Here is a 14207-nt window from a genome sequence, read left to right on the forward strand (position 1 = left end):
TTGAACTCAGGAAATGAGCCTTCCTGACTCCAGGCCTGTTACTCTATCCCCTGGGTCACCTAGCTGCCCAATCTTTTTTTTTTTTAGTTTCCACATTAGTCATATTGTGAAAAAAGAATCCGAATAAAAGAGGAAAACCACAAGAAAGAAAAAAAAGAGATAAAATTGTATGTTTCAATTGTATTCAGACTATTCATAGTTGTTTCAGTGAATGTGGATAGCATTTCCCATCATGATTCCCTTGAAATTATCTTATATTCTTGTATTGCTGAGAAGAGCTAAATCTATCAAAGTTGATCATCACACAATATTGCTGTTACTATGTACAATGTACTCCTGTTTTTGCTCACTTCACTCAGCATCAGTTCATGTAAGACTTCTCAAGTTTTTCTGAAATCCACCTGCTCATCATTTCTTATAGTGAAATAGCATTCCATTACATTCATATACCAGAACTTCTTCAGCCATCCCCCAATTGAAAGGCATCCCCTCAATTTCCTAAATGTCCTCAGATTTTTTTTAAAATACTGTATGCTTAGCATATTGCCTGGCTTGTAATAATTGCCAAAAAAATGCTTTCTAAGGTAAATTAAATCAGATTCTATTCAATTTGTTTATTTCAACAACTCACTTTCTATGAAGTAGATGCCAACCATATCCCTTCTACATTTTCACCAGTTTGATGTCCCCACCCCCACCCCAACCCATTCATTGACTGGTTTTGCAGAAAGGCAACACCATGCTCTTTGGAACTATGAACTGATTAACAATCCTTGAGCTACATTGGCCCCTAGCACAGACTGGTTGGAATCAGCTGTAACTCTGCAATTGTTGTTTTGCTGTCTTGCAAGATCCATCTTTTGGGGGTCAGAGTCAAGATGACAGAGTAACAGAAAAGTTCTTCTAGAGTTCTCTCCCCAAGCCCAGCCAAATACCTTTAAAAAAAATGGTTCTAAACAAATTCTGGAGATCCAGAAACCACAGAATGATGGAGTGAAGTAAATCTCCAACACAATACAGCCTGGAGGGTCACCTGAGTCCAGTGTGGACCTAGTCTACACAGAGCAGGCCTTTGGGGGACTGAATCTCTGTCACCTGTGGCAGTTTCCAGACTTCATGACCCCAAAACACTGAGGACAAATTGGAATATCAGTGGGAAAAGCCTGTGGGACTGGTGTGGGAGAGTGGAGTGGTCTGGCCCCAGCCCCAGTGTCCCAGAGGGGAGAAGGGGTGGAATAACCTTTGGCAATCACAGCAGCAGCAGGGGCATGAGCAGCAGCAATGGTTTCTAGAGTTCTAGGCCCACACAGAGAATCAAATGACTAACAGTACACTCCCTACCCCCACTGGAAGCAAAGAACTTACCTTGACAAAATGGATCACCAAATGAGCAAAAACAGAAAAAAGAATCAGAATATAGAATCTTGCTTTGGTGACTAGGAAGACAAAAAAATGCAGACAGAAAACAACAAAGTCAAAGCTCCTCCATCCAACGCCTTCAAGAAAAATATGAATTGGTCTCAGGCGATGCACCAACTCAAAAAGGATTTTGAAAATCAAGTGAGAGAAGTAGAGCAAAAACTGGGAAGAGAAATGAGAGTGATGCAAGAAAATCATGAAAAATGAGTCAACTGCATGCTAAAGGAGATCCAAAAATTGCTGAAGAAAATAACACTTTACAAAATAGACTTACCTTAATGACAAAAGAGATCCAAAAAGCCAATGGAGAGAAGAATACCCTAAAAGCAGAATTGGCCAAATGGAAAAGGAAGTCCAAAAATTCACTGAAGAAAACAATTCCTTTAAGAATGGACCAGATGTAAGTCAATGACTATGAAAAATCAAGAAATTGTGAACAAAAACAAAAGGAATGAAAAAATAGCAGACAATGTGAAATACCTCATTGGAAAAACAACTGAGCTGGAAAATAGATCCAGGAGAGATAATTTAAAAATAATTGGACTACCTGAAAGTCATGATGAAAGAAAAGAGCTAAGACATCATTTTTCAAATTATCAAGAAAAACTGCCCTGATACTTTAGAACCAGGGTGTAAAATAAATATTGAAAGAATCCACTGATCACCTCCTGAAAGAGATCCCAAAAGGAAAATTCCTAGGAATATTGGAGCCAAATTCCAGAGCTCCCAGGTCAAGGAGAAAATATTGCAAGCAGCCAGAAAGAACCAGTTCAAGTGGAATTTTGGAAATACATTCAGGATAACACACAATCTAGCAGCTTCTACATTAAGGGATAGCAGGGCATAGAATACGATATTCCAGAGGTCAAAGGAGGCAGGATTAAAACCAATAATCACCTACCCAGTAAAACTGAGTATAATACTTGGGGGGAAAATGGTCATTCAATGAAACAGAAGAAATTCAAGCATTCTTAAATAGAAAATTTGGCTTTCAATCACAAGAATCAAGAGAAGCATGAAAAGGTAAACAAGAAAGAGAAATCATAAAGGACTTACTAAAGTTGAACTCTTTACATTCGTACATGGAAAGATAATATTTGTAACTCTTGAGACTTTTCTCAATATTTGGGTAGTTGGAGGGATTATGTGCATATAAACAGAGGGCACAGGGCAAGTTGAATAGGAAAGGATGATGTCTAAAAAAATAAAATTAAGGGGTGGGAAGGAATATATTGGGAGGAGAAAGGGAGAAATAGAAAGGAGCAAATATTTCTCATATAGAAGAGGCAAGAAAAAGTTTTTCAGTGGAAGTGAGAGGGAGAAAATGAACCTTATTCTCATTACATTTGGCTTAAGGAGGGAATAACATGCACACTCAATTTGTTATGAAAACCTATTTTACACTACAGGAAAGTATGGGAGAAGGGGATAAGTGGGTGTGGGGGGATGATAGAATGGAGGGCAGATGAGAGGAAGGGGTAATTAGAAATAAACACTTTTGAGAAGGGATAGGGTCAAAAGAGAGAATAGAATAAGTGGGGGAAGATGAGATGGATGGAAATATAGTTAGTCTTTGACATCATGACTTTTATGGAAGTCTTTTCCATAACTACATATGTATAACATACTTCAAATTGCTTGCCTTCTCAGTGGGGATGTGTGGGGAGGGAGGAAGGGAGAGAAGTTGGAACTCAAACTTTTAAAAATGAATGTTAAAAATTATTTTTACATGGAACTTGGAAATACAATATACAAGTAATGGGGTATAGAACTCTATCTTGCCCTACAAGAAAATAGAGGAGATGCAGATAAGAGAAGGAAGGGGTGTGATAGAAGGGACAGCAAATTGGGGGAAGGGGTAATCAGAATGCATGCTATGTTTGCACTGGGGAGGGGAGAGATGAGGAGAAAATTTCAGACTCAAAATCTTGTGGAAATGAATGCTGAAAACTAAAAATAAATTTTAAAAGATATTTTGCCACTCCATTATTAAAAAAAAATCCTATAAGATCCATCTTTTTACTTTCAGGTCAGAATAGATCAACACATGTTATCAACACTGGACATTATGTGTTCTGTGGATAATAAGAAAAAAATTAGTGAAAAAATATCAATGAGTAATTTCAACTATCTAGATTGTCAGTCTAAGCCTCAGGAAACCACAAAGCTGAAATAAAGTGTTAGAACTCAGAAATAATTTAGTTTGATAGATGAGAAAACTGAAATCCAAATAGTTAAAATGTCTTGCCCATAATTCAAGAGGTAGTGAGTACTGGAATTGGGACTTACACCCAGATCTAGAACTCAGATCTACAGACTCTCAGTTTAGTTTACATTGTAGTAAATTGTACTGGTTCCTCAGGAGGGCTGAGTCAAGCTTGTATTTCTCATTGCCACACTCACTAGAGTTTCTTCCTTGACCACAGGATTAAAAATTGAGACAGAAATATCCAGGACGTCTTTTTTAATTAGCATCCATAGATCTCTGATGAGTCCATGCAGAGATTGGATATAAAAAGTATATATATATATATATATATATATATATATATATATATATATATATATATATATATATATATATATATATATATATATATATGCCTTGTTTCCTTTGTAATCTTTATTATTCAATTGATTTGAAAATATTATTCTGAGAAGGGGTCCATAGGTTTCTTCTAATTATTGAAGAAACCATGGAACAAGCAAATAAACAAAAATGCTTAAGAACTTGTGACACAGACTCTAAAATGTTTCAATCTAAATTGGGAACCATATGTCATTTCATAGATGTAGAGCTAGAAGGAACCTTGGAGGTCATCAGGTTGAACTCCATCACTTTGCAGATGGTATCATATGAGTACAGTAATATATGAAGGAAGTGGGGGGGATTTCCATTTTAATCAGAGTAGGATCTCAAATCCAGTGATATAGTAGAAAGAAAACTAGATCTAAAATCAGAGATCTTGGGCTTAAACCTAAGTCTGTCACTAGAATATATGTGATTCTGAGTACTTGGTATCTTTGGGGCTCAGTTTCCTTATCTATAAAAACAATCAAGTATGGTTAAAGTAACTCTAAAATCTCTTTCTCTTCAGTGACCCTGTAAATTACATTAATTTCATTTTTCAACAACATCATGAGCCTTTTTAGTTTCATATTTTAGACTTCTAGCAGATGAGATGTCTGACCTCCCCCAAACCTAGCAGCCTAGAAATTTCACACATAAAACAGTACTGATGGTATTTCTTTCTCCAAAGAGTTCATATAAGCTTCAGATAACCATTCAGACTTGCACATATTTGTCTCCCAAACTTTGAATTTCACCATCTATTCACCATATTATGACTAATTAGGAAAACCATCCCATACTATATTTTGAACCACAAAAACCCCAGCATGTTTTGTAAAGACCTGGTTTGGTAAATCAGTGAATATTGCTAAAATTAACTGCTCGGATTTAATGGGTTCAACATTGCATGTACATTACAACAACTTTACAGATGAGCTGTAAACTGGGAGGTGGGGATTGAAGTTGAGTAATCCTTCCTTTTTCTAGATGCTTCCCTCTCCATGACAGTTCCAATGATGCAAATCAGAACCCTGAAATCAGCATTGTCACAAAAAATCAAAATTGGACAGCAGAATAAAATAAACAACAATTTATAGCAAAACTCCACATGATAATATCTCTGAAAAATTCACATTAAGAAAATCAGAGTAGAACTGATGGCAAAAACCATCGGTCAACAGGCTTACTGTGGAGCCTAATATTTTATCAAATGAATCATTTAAAACATGAGAGGTCCTTGTATATCCAATAGGATGATTATGCCAAATTGAATGACCTTTTATTGATCTTCATTCTTTTTGATCTTTCTACAGTTTTTAACACTACAAATCAGCTTCTCTCTACTACTCTTTCTTCTGATCATTTCTTATCAGTCTCTTTTGCTACATGTTTATTCCACACTAAGCTTTCCTGTCACTTCAAGGTCTGTCCCAGGAATTCTCTTTATCCTCTAACCTATCTCATTTGGTGATCTCAACAATGCCTGTATAATTACCAAGACTGAGAAGATGATTCCTATATAAATATAAATCTCTTGAGATCCATACCACCAACTGCTTTTGAGATGACTCAAATTAGATGTCCCTAGATATCTTGAATTCAACATTCACAAAACAAAATTCATTAACGACCTCAAATCATCCCTTTTTCTAAACTTCCCTATTTATATTTAGGTCCTCATTATTCTTCTAGTCACCTATATTTTCAGTCTGAAACTCATGCTTGCCTTTTCCTTCTCTCTGATACTACCATATCCAATCAATTGCCATGCCTTGTTGGTATTATCTCTATAAATTCTCTTGTGTCTATCTATTTCACTAATACAGGTACCGTTCTAGTTTAGCTTAGCTACTTCATCAACTTTCACCAGGATTACTGCAACAGAATTTTATTTGAAATACTCCAAGTTTGATTTTTTTTCATCTCTAATACATCCTCTAGGCATCTGTCAAAATAATCTCACCTTTTCAATAAGTTGCAATGGCTCCCTATTTCATGCTAGGATAAATTCAGACTCCTCAGATTGGCATATAAAGAACCATCACAATTTGACTCCTGTCTGCTTTTCCATGTTGATTACTAGCCTCCTTCATGTTCTCTATACTTCAGCTAAACTGGCCTATTTCCTGTGCCACATGGGACACTCACTTTTCCATCTGGAAAAGGTTGTCCTCCATATCTGGGTGATCCTCTCACTTTACCTCTGACTTTTAGAATTCTTGGCTTCCTTCAAAGCTCAGGTTATATTACAAGTCTAATTGGACTCTTTTCTTGATTCCATTGATATACTTTCCTTTCATTAAATTTTCATACATTCAATATTGCCCAGTAGAATAATAAAAGCATGCATAAAGAGAAAAACTGTTGTCTCTTTTGTTGTTGTTAAAATTGGTTCCGGGGGGCAGAGCCAAGCTGATGGAGTAACAGCAAGGACTTGCTAGAGTTCTCCCCCCAAACCCAGCCAAATACCTATAAAAATGACCCTAAACAAACCCACAGAATTTCCAGCCCAAGACATTCTGGAAGTTTCACAGGGAAGTGTCTTGGGCACTGCGCTGGGAGCAGAGCTCAGTGTAGTGTGGGCCTCACCAGCACAGATGTGACCAGAGCAGGCCTTGAGGGGACTGAATCTTGAGCACTTGCAGTAGTTTCCAAAAGTGACCCCAAAATGCTGAGGACAAATTGGAAGCTCTGTGGAAAAAAATCTGTGGGAGTGGAATGGTCAGGCCCTAACACCAGGACATTGGAGGGGGTGGAGGAGTATACTGAGGAGCCTGCAGCACCAGCAGCAGGGGCAGCAGCAGCCATTGTTTCTGGAGCTCTAGGTCCATAGATTGTGGGGGAATTGGTTGGTTGACAGTGTACCCCTGATCCCCATTGGAAGCAGAGAACTACCTTGAAAAAGAGCTCAAAAGTCAAGTAAATAGCTGGAAAAATGAACAAAAAACAGAAAAAGAATCAGACTATAGAATCTTACTTTGGTGACAAGGAAGATCAAGGTATACAAACAGAAGACAAAAAATCGGTCAAAGCTTCTTCATTCAAAGCCTCCAATAAAAATATGAATTGGTCTCAGGCCATGGAACAACTCAAAAAGGATTTTGAAAATCAAGTAAGAAAAGTAGAGGGAAAATTGGGAAGAGAAATGAGAATGACACAAGAAAATCATGAAAAATTAGTCCATTGTTTGCTAAAGGAGACCCAAAAAATGGCTGAAGAAAATAACACTTTAAAAATAGTCTAACCCAAATGACAAAAGAGATCCAAAAAGTCAACGAGTAGAAGAATGTCCTAAAAAGCTGAATTGGCCAGATGTAAAAGGAGATTCAAAAGCTCAGTGAAGAAAATAATTCCCTGAAGATTAGAATGGAGCAGATGGAAGCTAATGACTTTATGAAAAATCAAGAAATTATAAAAACAAAGCCAAAGGAATGAAAATATAACAGACAAAGTGAAATACCTCACTGAAAAAACAAATGACCTGGAAATTGATCCAGGAGAGAAAATATAAAAATTATTGGACTATGATGAAAACCATGATCAAAAAGAGAGCTTAGATTTCACCTTTCAAGAAATTATCAAGGGAAACTGCCCTGATATTGTAGAGCCAGCAGGTAAAATATATATTAAAAGAATCTACCAATCACATACTAAAAGAGATACCAAAAGGAAAACTCCCAGGAAAACTCCCAGACAAATTTCAGTCCCAGGTCAAGGAGAAAATTTTGTAAGAAGCCAGAAAGAAATACAATCAGGATAACACAAGACCTAGAAGCTTCTACATTAAGGGATTGCAGGGCTTGGAAAATGATATTCCAGAGGTCAAATGAGCTAGGATTAAAACCAAGAATCACCCACCCAGCAAAAATGAGTATGATAGTTCAGAGGAAAAAATGGTCATTCAATAAAATAGAGGACTTTCAAGCATTCTTGTTGAAGTGATCAAAACTGAGTAGAAAATTTGACTTTCAAACACAAGAATCAAGAGAAGTATGAGAGTTAAAGAGGAGAGAGAAATCATAAGGGACTTATTGAAGTTGAAGTGTTTACATTCCTACATGGAAAGATCATATTTGTAACTCTTGAGACTTTTCTCAGTATTAGGGTAGTTGGAGGGATTATATACATATAGACAGAGGGCATATGATGAGTTGAATAGGTAGTGATGATATCTAAAACAATAAAATTAAGCAGTGAGAGAGGAATACATTGGGAGGAGAAAGGGAGAAATAGAAAGGAGCAAATCATCTTTCACACAAAAGAGGCAAGAAAAAGCTTTCTCAATGATGAGGGAGTAGGGGGAGGTGAGAGGGTTAGAGTGAACCTTACTCTCATCACATTTGGCTTAAGGAAGGAATAACATGCACACTCAGTTTGGTATAAAATCTATTTTACACTACAGAAAAGTAGTGGTGAAGGGGATAAATAGAGTGAGGGGTGATAGAAGGTAGAGCAAATGGAAGAAGGGAGCAATTAGAAGTAAACACTTTTGAGGAGGGATAGATTAAAACAGAGTATAGAATAAATGGGGGGAAGAATATGATGGAGAGAAATATAGTTATTCTTTCACAATATGACTGTTATGGAAATGTTTCGTATAATTGTTTTTACATGAAACTGGAAAATAAAACATACAGGCAATGGGGTATAGAAATTTATCTTGCCCTATAAGAAAAGAGAGGGGATGTGTGTAAGAAAAAGGAGGGATATGATAGAAGGGAAGGCAGATTGGGGAAAATGATTATCAGAATGCATGCTGCCTTGGGGTGGGCGGGGGGAAGTGATGGGTAGAAAATTTGGAACTCAAAATCTTGTGAAAGTGAATGTTGAAAACTAAAAATAAATAAATTAAAATATAATAAAACAAAACTGGTTTTTGTTTTTGTTTTCCTTGTATGTTCTAGGCACAGCACAATGATTTGCACATAAAAGCTGTTTAATAAATGCTTGCTGAATTTGTATGAATTTGATTGGATCAGCTCAATTTTCATTTTATGAAGCTATTGTATAATTTATTTACCTTGTATACATGCTATTTTCTAAAAAAAATGTTGATCCATATCACATTGTGCTGGGCATGACAATTCTGATAAAGTTGTTGCTCTATGATTGGGTAATTGAGAAGCAGCATGGAATATTAAAAAAGAAAACCTTCCTGTATGTGGAACCATGGACTTGGGTTCAAGCCTCAGACCTGCTGTTTAAATAACTACTGTGCAATTTTGGAAAAATAACCTCTTCTATGATCTTGTTTATCCTTATGTACAATAAAGAAATTGAAGTACATGATCTCTAAGATTTCTTTGCTCCATAAATCTTTAAAGAACATTTGACAGCCACAGGTAAAGGGGGAAAATGCATATTTGTTGATTTTTCATTGGTGATATAGAAAGTAAACACATGATAGCGAGTGCAAAAACATCAAATGCATTCCTTCTTCTAACATGCTATTATCAGTTTAGGAATGATGCTCTGAAACGTATTTGGAATTTCAAATGATCAGAACTCTCCATTATAGTACTGAGACCAGTACTTGCATTCTCAGGTCTTCTGAACCCATGACCCATTCCCTGAGGAAGTTAATATATTCACACTTGAGTGAATCTATTTCAAGAATAAGTGTTTATGTGCAAACTAGTCTGCTTTATCTACCAGATAACTCTAAACATCAGCTCATAATTTGTCTTCACAGCATACCTAGCCATCTCTTGCCTATCATCTCTTTCTTTAGTACCATGCCTTCCCTTTTCCAGCTACAAAACACGCTTCATGTCACCTCTTCTCTATAATCTGTTGTCATTAAAAACACCCACTTGATACCACAGAGGACATGTCTTTGCAGTACCTTTTTTCATGGAATTTGATGACACTCTACTATTTTGCTGAGTTTGCCTAACACTCTAACCTACTCACATACTGGAAGGTCTAAGTTTCCAATGGTCACCAAGTTATGTTCAAATTCTCTCAAGGTTCTATGTTAACCTTCCTGGGAAAATCTACTTTCCCTATTCATCACACTAGTTCTTGATTCACCATCCAATGTGTTGTTGTTCTTTTTAATCTAGGGAACCAGCCATTCACAATATAATACATCCACACATTGAGTGGTGTTTATACAACCTGACATTCATAATCATGACACATTTCAATTATAAATATAGCCATATATTCTAACAAGAAAGCAAAAGAAGCAAAAAAAGCAATAAGAATATTATGGATACTAATAGGTTAAAGCATATTCATAAATTAAAAAATATGAGACGATGAACAAATAAATTCATATCACACTCTCCCAGAAATACACATAAAATTCAAAATGAAGAGTGAGCACAAAAAATTACAAGAACTTGACTGAGAAGCACCTGTGCTTAGACCAACATATTTCTGACCTGGATGTTTCAATGTCCATTCAGTAACATCTGAACCATATGAAATCACTTCTGTGCCCTCTGCTATGGATCCTGAAATTCTTTAGCAAAGGAAATTCTCATTTCCTGACCAGAATATAGTATTCAAAAGCTCTTTTATTTGACCATCATCCTTCAAAGATCATTTATAAAGTTAGTTCTTAATAGGAATAATAATTCTCCTTAAACTAGAGAACTGCATAGCTCTTCAAATTGCCTATTTCTGGGGCATAGATTGGCTGACAGAATTCAGATTCTTCCTTTTCCAATAAGAAAAGAAAGTTCAAAGGAACATAGCCCAGGTTGACTCTTTAAGCCCCCCTCACCATGCTACAAAAGGAACTGAAAAGTCTCTGCTTTTCTTTTTCAAACCAGAAGTGACAGCAGAAGTGATTGTCTCACACAATCAGGGGCAAGGTCTCTAGATAATCTCTGTGCTTGGTCTAGCAGTCAGATGAAAGGACAGGACAGGTGGCCTGATGATCAAAGCCAGGTGTAGATCCTGGTTCATCATACTTTAGTGAAGCATAGTTTGAGGGAAGTGAAAGGAATGTGTGTGTGTGCACATCTATGTGTAGGTGTATATGGATGTATATGTATATAAATGTATATGTATGTGTACTTATATACACATACATACATGTGTGTATGGCTATACACATATAATCTTATTATATAACAAGGAATGTATTAAATTTTTAAAAAACATCTCATTTAATATTCACAACAATACTACAAAATAGGTGCTGTTATTAGTATACTTTACAGTTGAGAAAACTGAGGTAAAAAGAATGAATAACTCACCCAGGATCACATAGCTAGACAGTAAGTGACTGAAGCCACTTTTCAGTTCCAGTATTCCTGACTATGGACCCTCTATTCTATAACTGTATGTAGTTGTATCTTTGAAATAGTTGATTTACATGTCTTTCAAAATTAGACAGGCCACTTCTGTCCCAGGATCAATTGACTCCTTTGTTTTTGGGTTTGGAGAGGAATGTTTTGGGGTACACCCTCATGCCTAGATCATTGGAGGGACAGGACAAAGCTGATTGGAAATCTGGACCTTGGAAGAGAGGAGCTAAAAGACAGTGTTATGAGGAAGGAGAATTATGATCTTGTGATAAGTTCCCTCTGGATCTGACACCTAGATTATATCAGGCTCTTATCATTCCTCCCTAGTTAAATGAAGTCAGATGGGTCATTTTCATACATCAAATTAAACAGATGCAAAATAGAAAAAGTAATTTTTTAGAAAGATATAAGGTCTCATTTAGATGCATCTGATTAGTTCCCAACCTCCAATGTCACGTATAGATATTTCAAAGAAGTCTGATGAATGGTTCCTAAAATAGTTTAGAAGAAGTAGGATACCTAGCAGGAAACAAGCAATCTCTAGAGCAGACACAGGCTCACCAAACCAGAAGTTTTTCAGATTTCCACAGAGATTTAAAGAATAAATGACTTGTACAATGACTTGTAAATGATTACATGCAGTTGTGTTTACTCTCTGTCCCCTCTTCTCCAGAAGATTGTTCCACTCTAGAATTCTACTCTCTCAATAATCTATTTCTTCCTGTCTACCTTTGCTTTCTCACCATATACAAACATGTTTATATCCTCCACACCTTCAGAAAGTCCCTATTTGAACTACTGTGAGCTATCATCCTATATCATCTATATCTCCCCACACTTTCTGTGTCTTGACTCTTTGAGAACACCTTCTACAATAGGTGCCTCCACTTCATTTTGTCTCCCTCTCTTCTTCAGGCTCAGAAGTCTGGCTTCTAACCCCATTATTCAACTGAAACTGCTCTTGTCAAAGTTACCTCATCTCTTACTTGTCAAATCTAATGAGATTTTCTTTGTATTCTTTGACATTGCCAACCACCTTCTTCTCCTTAGTACTTTGTAGGTTTTGTGAAAATATCCTCTCCATAGGACCCCACTTTCTTAAGTCTCCTTTGCTAGAATTTCATCAGGTCATGTCCACTAACTGTGAGGGACACTACCATGTCTCTCAAGGGTCTCTCTTGGGCCCTATTCTCTACTCCTTCTGTACTGTTTCATTAGGTAATCTCATCATTTATAGTAGATTAAATAATCATTTTCTATGTAGAAGATTGTCAGGTCCATTTCTTTTTTATTTATTTCTAACCTCTCTGCTGACCTCCAGTCTTATATCTCTAATTACTTATTGGCCATCTCCAACCAAACGTCCCAAAGACATCTTTAACTCAAAATGTCCCAGAGTGAACACATTATCTTTCCACTCAAACTCATCTCTCATCCGAACTTCCCTATTACTCTAAAGTATAACATCATCATCCCAGTCACACAGTCTTACCACCTAAATGTTATCCTTAATTTCACTCTTTCACACACACACACACACACACACACACACACACACACATCCAAACTGTTGCCACATCCTATAACTTTTACTTTGTGTATTTCCCCTTCTGTCCTTTAATCCTGCCACCACACTAGTGCAGACCCTCAGTGTCTCATACCTGGATTATCACAATAGCCTGCTTTTTGGTCTACCTACCTCAAGTCTCCCCTACTCCAGTCCATTCTCCACCCATCCGTTAAAGTGATCTTTCTAAAGTGTACATCTGGTTGTATAACCATGCTCTTCCCCCCCCCCCCACTCCCTCCCACACTCAATAAAATCTAGTGGCCACCTATTATTCTGGGACAAAATATAAAATTGTGTTTTTGACTTTTATAGTCCTTTATAATCTCACCCCTTCCTACTTTTCCAATCTTTTTATACCATATCCCCCCCCCTCCCCACTCAACTTTCTCTGCCCTTTAGTGATTATGGGCTTTTATTGTTCTTTTTTCATTATTCCAGTTTTGCATTTATTGTTTACATAGTTTTCCTGATTCTTTTCACTTCATTTATTGTTGTTTTGTCTTTTTTTTAATTAATTTAGTCATTTTTAGTTTTCAACTTTTACTTCAGTAAAATTTTGAGTTTTAAAATTTTCTTCCCTCCTTCCCCTCCTCCATCCCCAAAATGCCATGCAATCTGGTATAGGTTCCACATATACATTCATATTAAATGTATTTTCACGTTAGTCACGTTGTAAAGAAGAATTAGAGCCATGAGAAAGAAGGGAAAAAAGCAAAAAGAAAGACAAACATTATACTTTGATCAGCATTCAGACTCCATACGGATATGGATAGTATTTCCATTATGATTCCTTAGGAATTGTCTTAAATCCTTGCATTGCGGAGAAGAGTTAAGTCTATCAAAGTCAGTCCTCTCACAATGTGGTTGTCATTGTGTATAATGTTCTCCTAGTTCTGTTTATTTCACTCAGCATCAGTTCACATATGTCTTTCTAGGTTTTTCTGAAGTCCACCTGCTCATCATTTCTTATAGCACAATGGTATTCCATTACTTTCACGTACCACAACTTGTTCAGCCATTCCCCAATTGATGGGCATTTCCTCAATTTCCAATTCTTGTCCACCAGAAAGCTGATATTTTATATATACATATATACGAGAGAGAGAGGAAAGACAGAAAGAGAGGGAAGAGAGAAAGAGAAAGAGAGAGAGAGAGAGAGAAAGAGAAGAGAGGACATGTGGGTCCTCTTCCCATTTTTATGATCTCTGGACCTTTTCTTGTTATTCAAACAGGATACTACATCACTGGTCCCAACCATTTTTACTGGCTCTTCTTCATGCCTAGAAAGCCCTCCCTTCTCATCTCATCTGGCCTCCCTGGCTTCCTTTAAGCCTCAGCTAAAGTCCCACCTCTGCAACAGCCTATCTTAGTCCTCTTTATTCTA

This window comes from Notamacropus eugenii, chromosome 1 (assembly GCF_028372415.1).
Source record: "Notamacropus eugenii isolate mMacEug1 chromosome 1, mMacEug1.pri_v2, whole genome shotgun sequence".
Lineage (NCBI taxonomy): Eukaryota > Metazoa > Chordata > Mammalia > Diprotodontia > Macropodidae > Notamacropus > Notamacropus eugenii.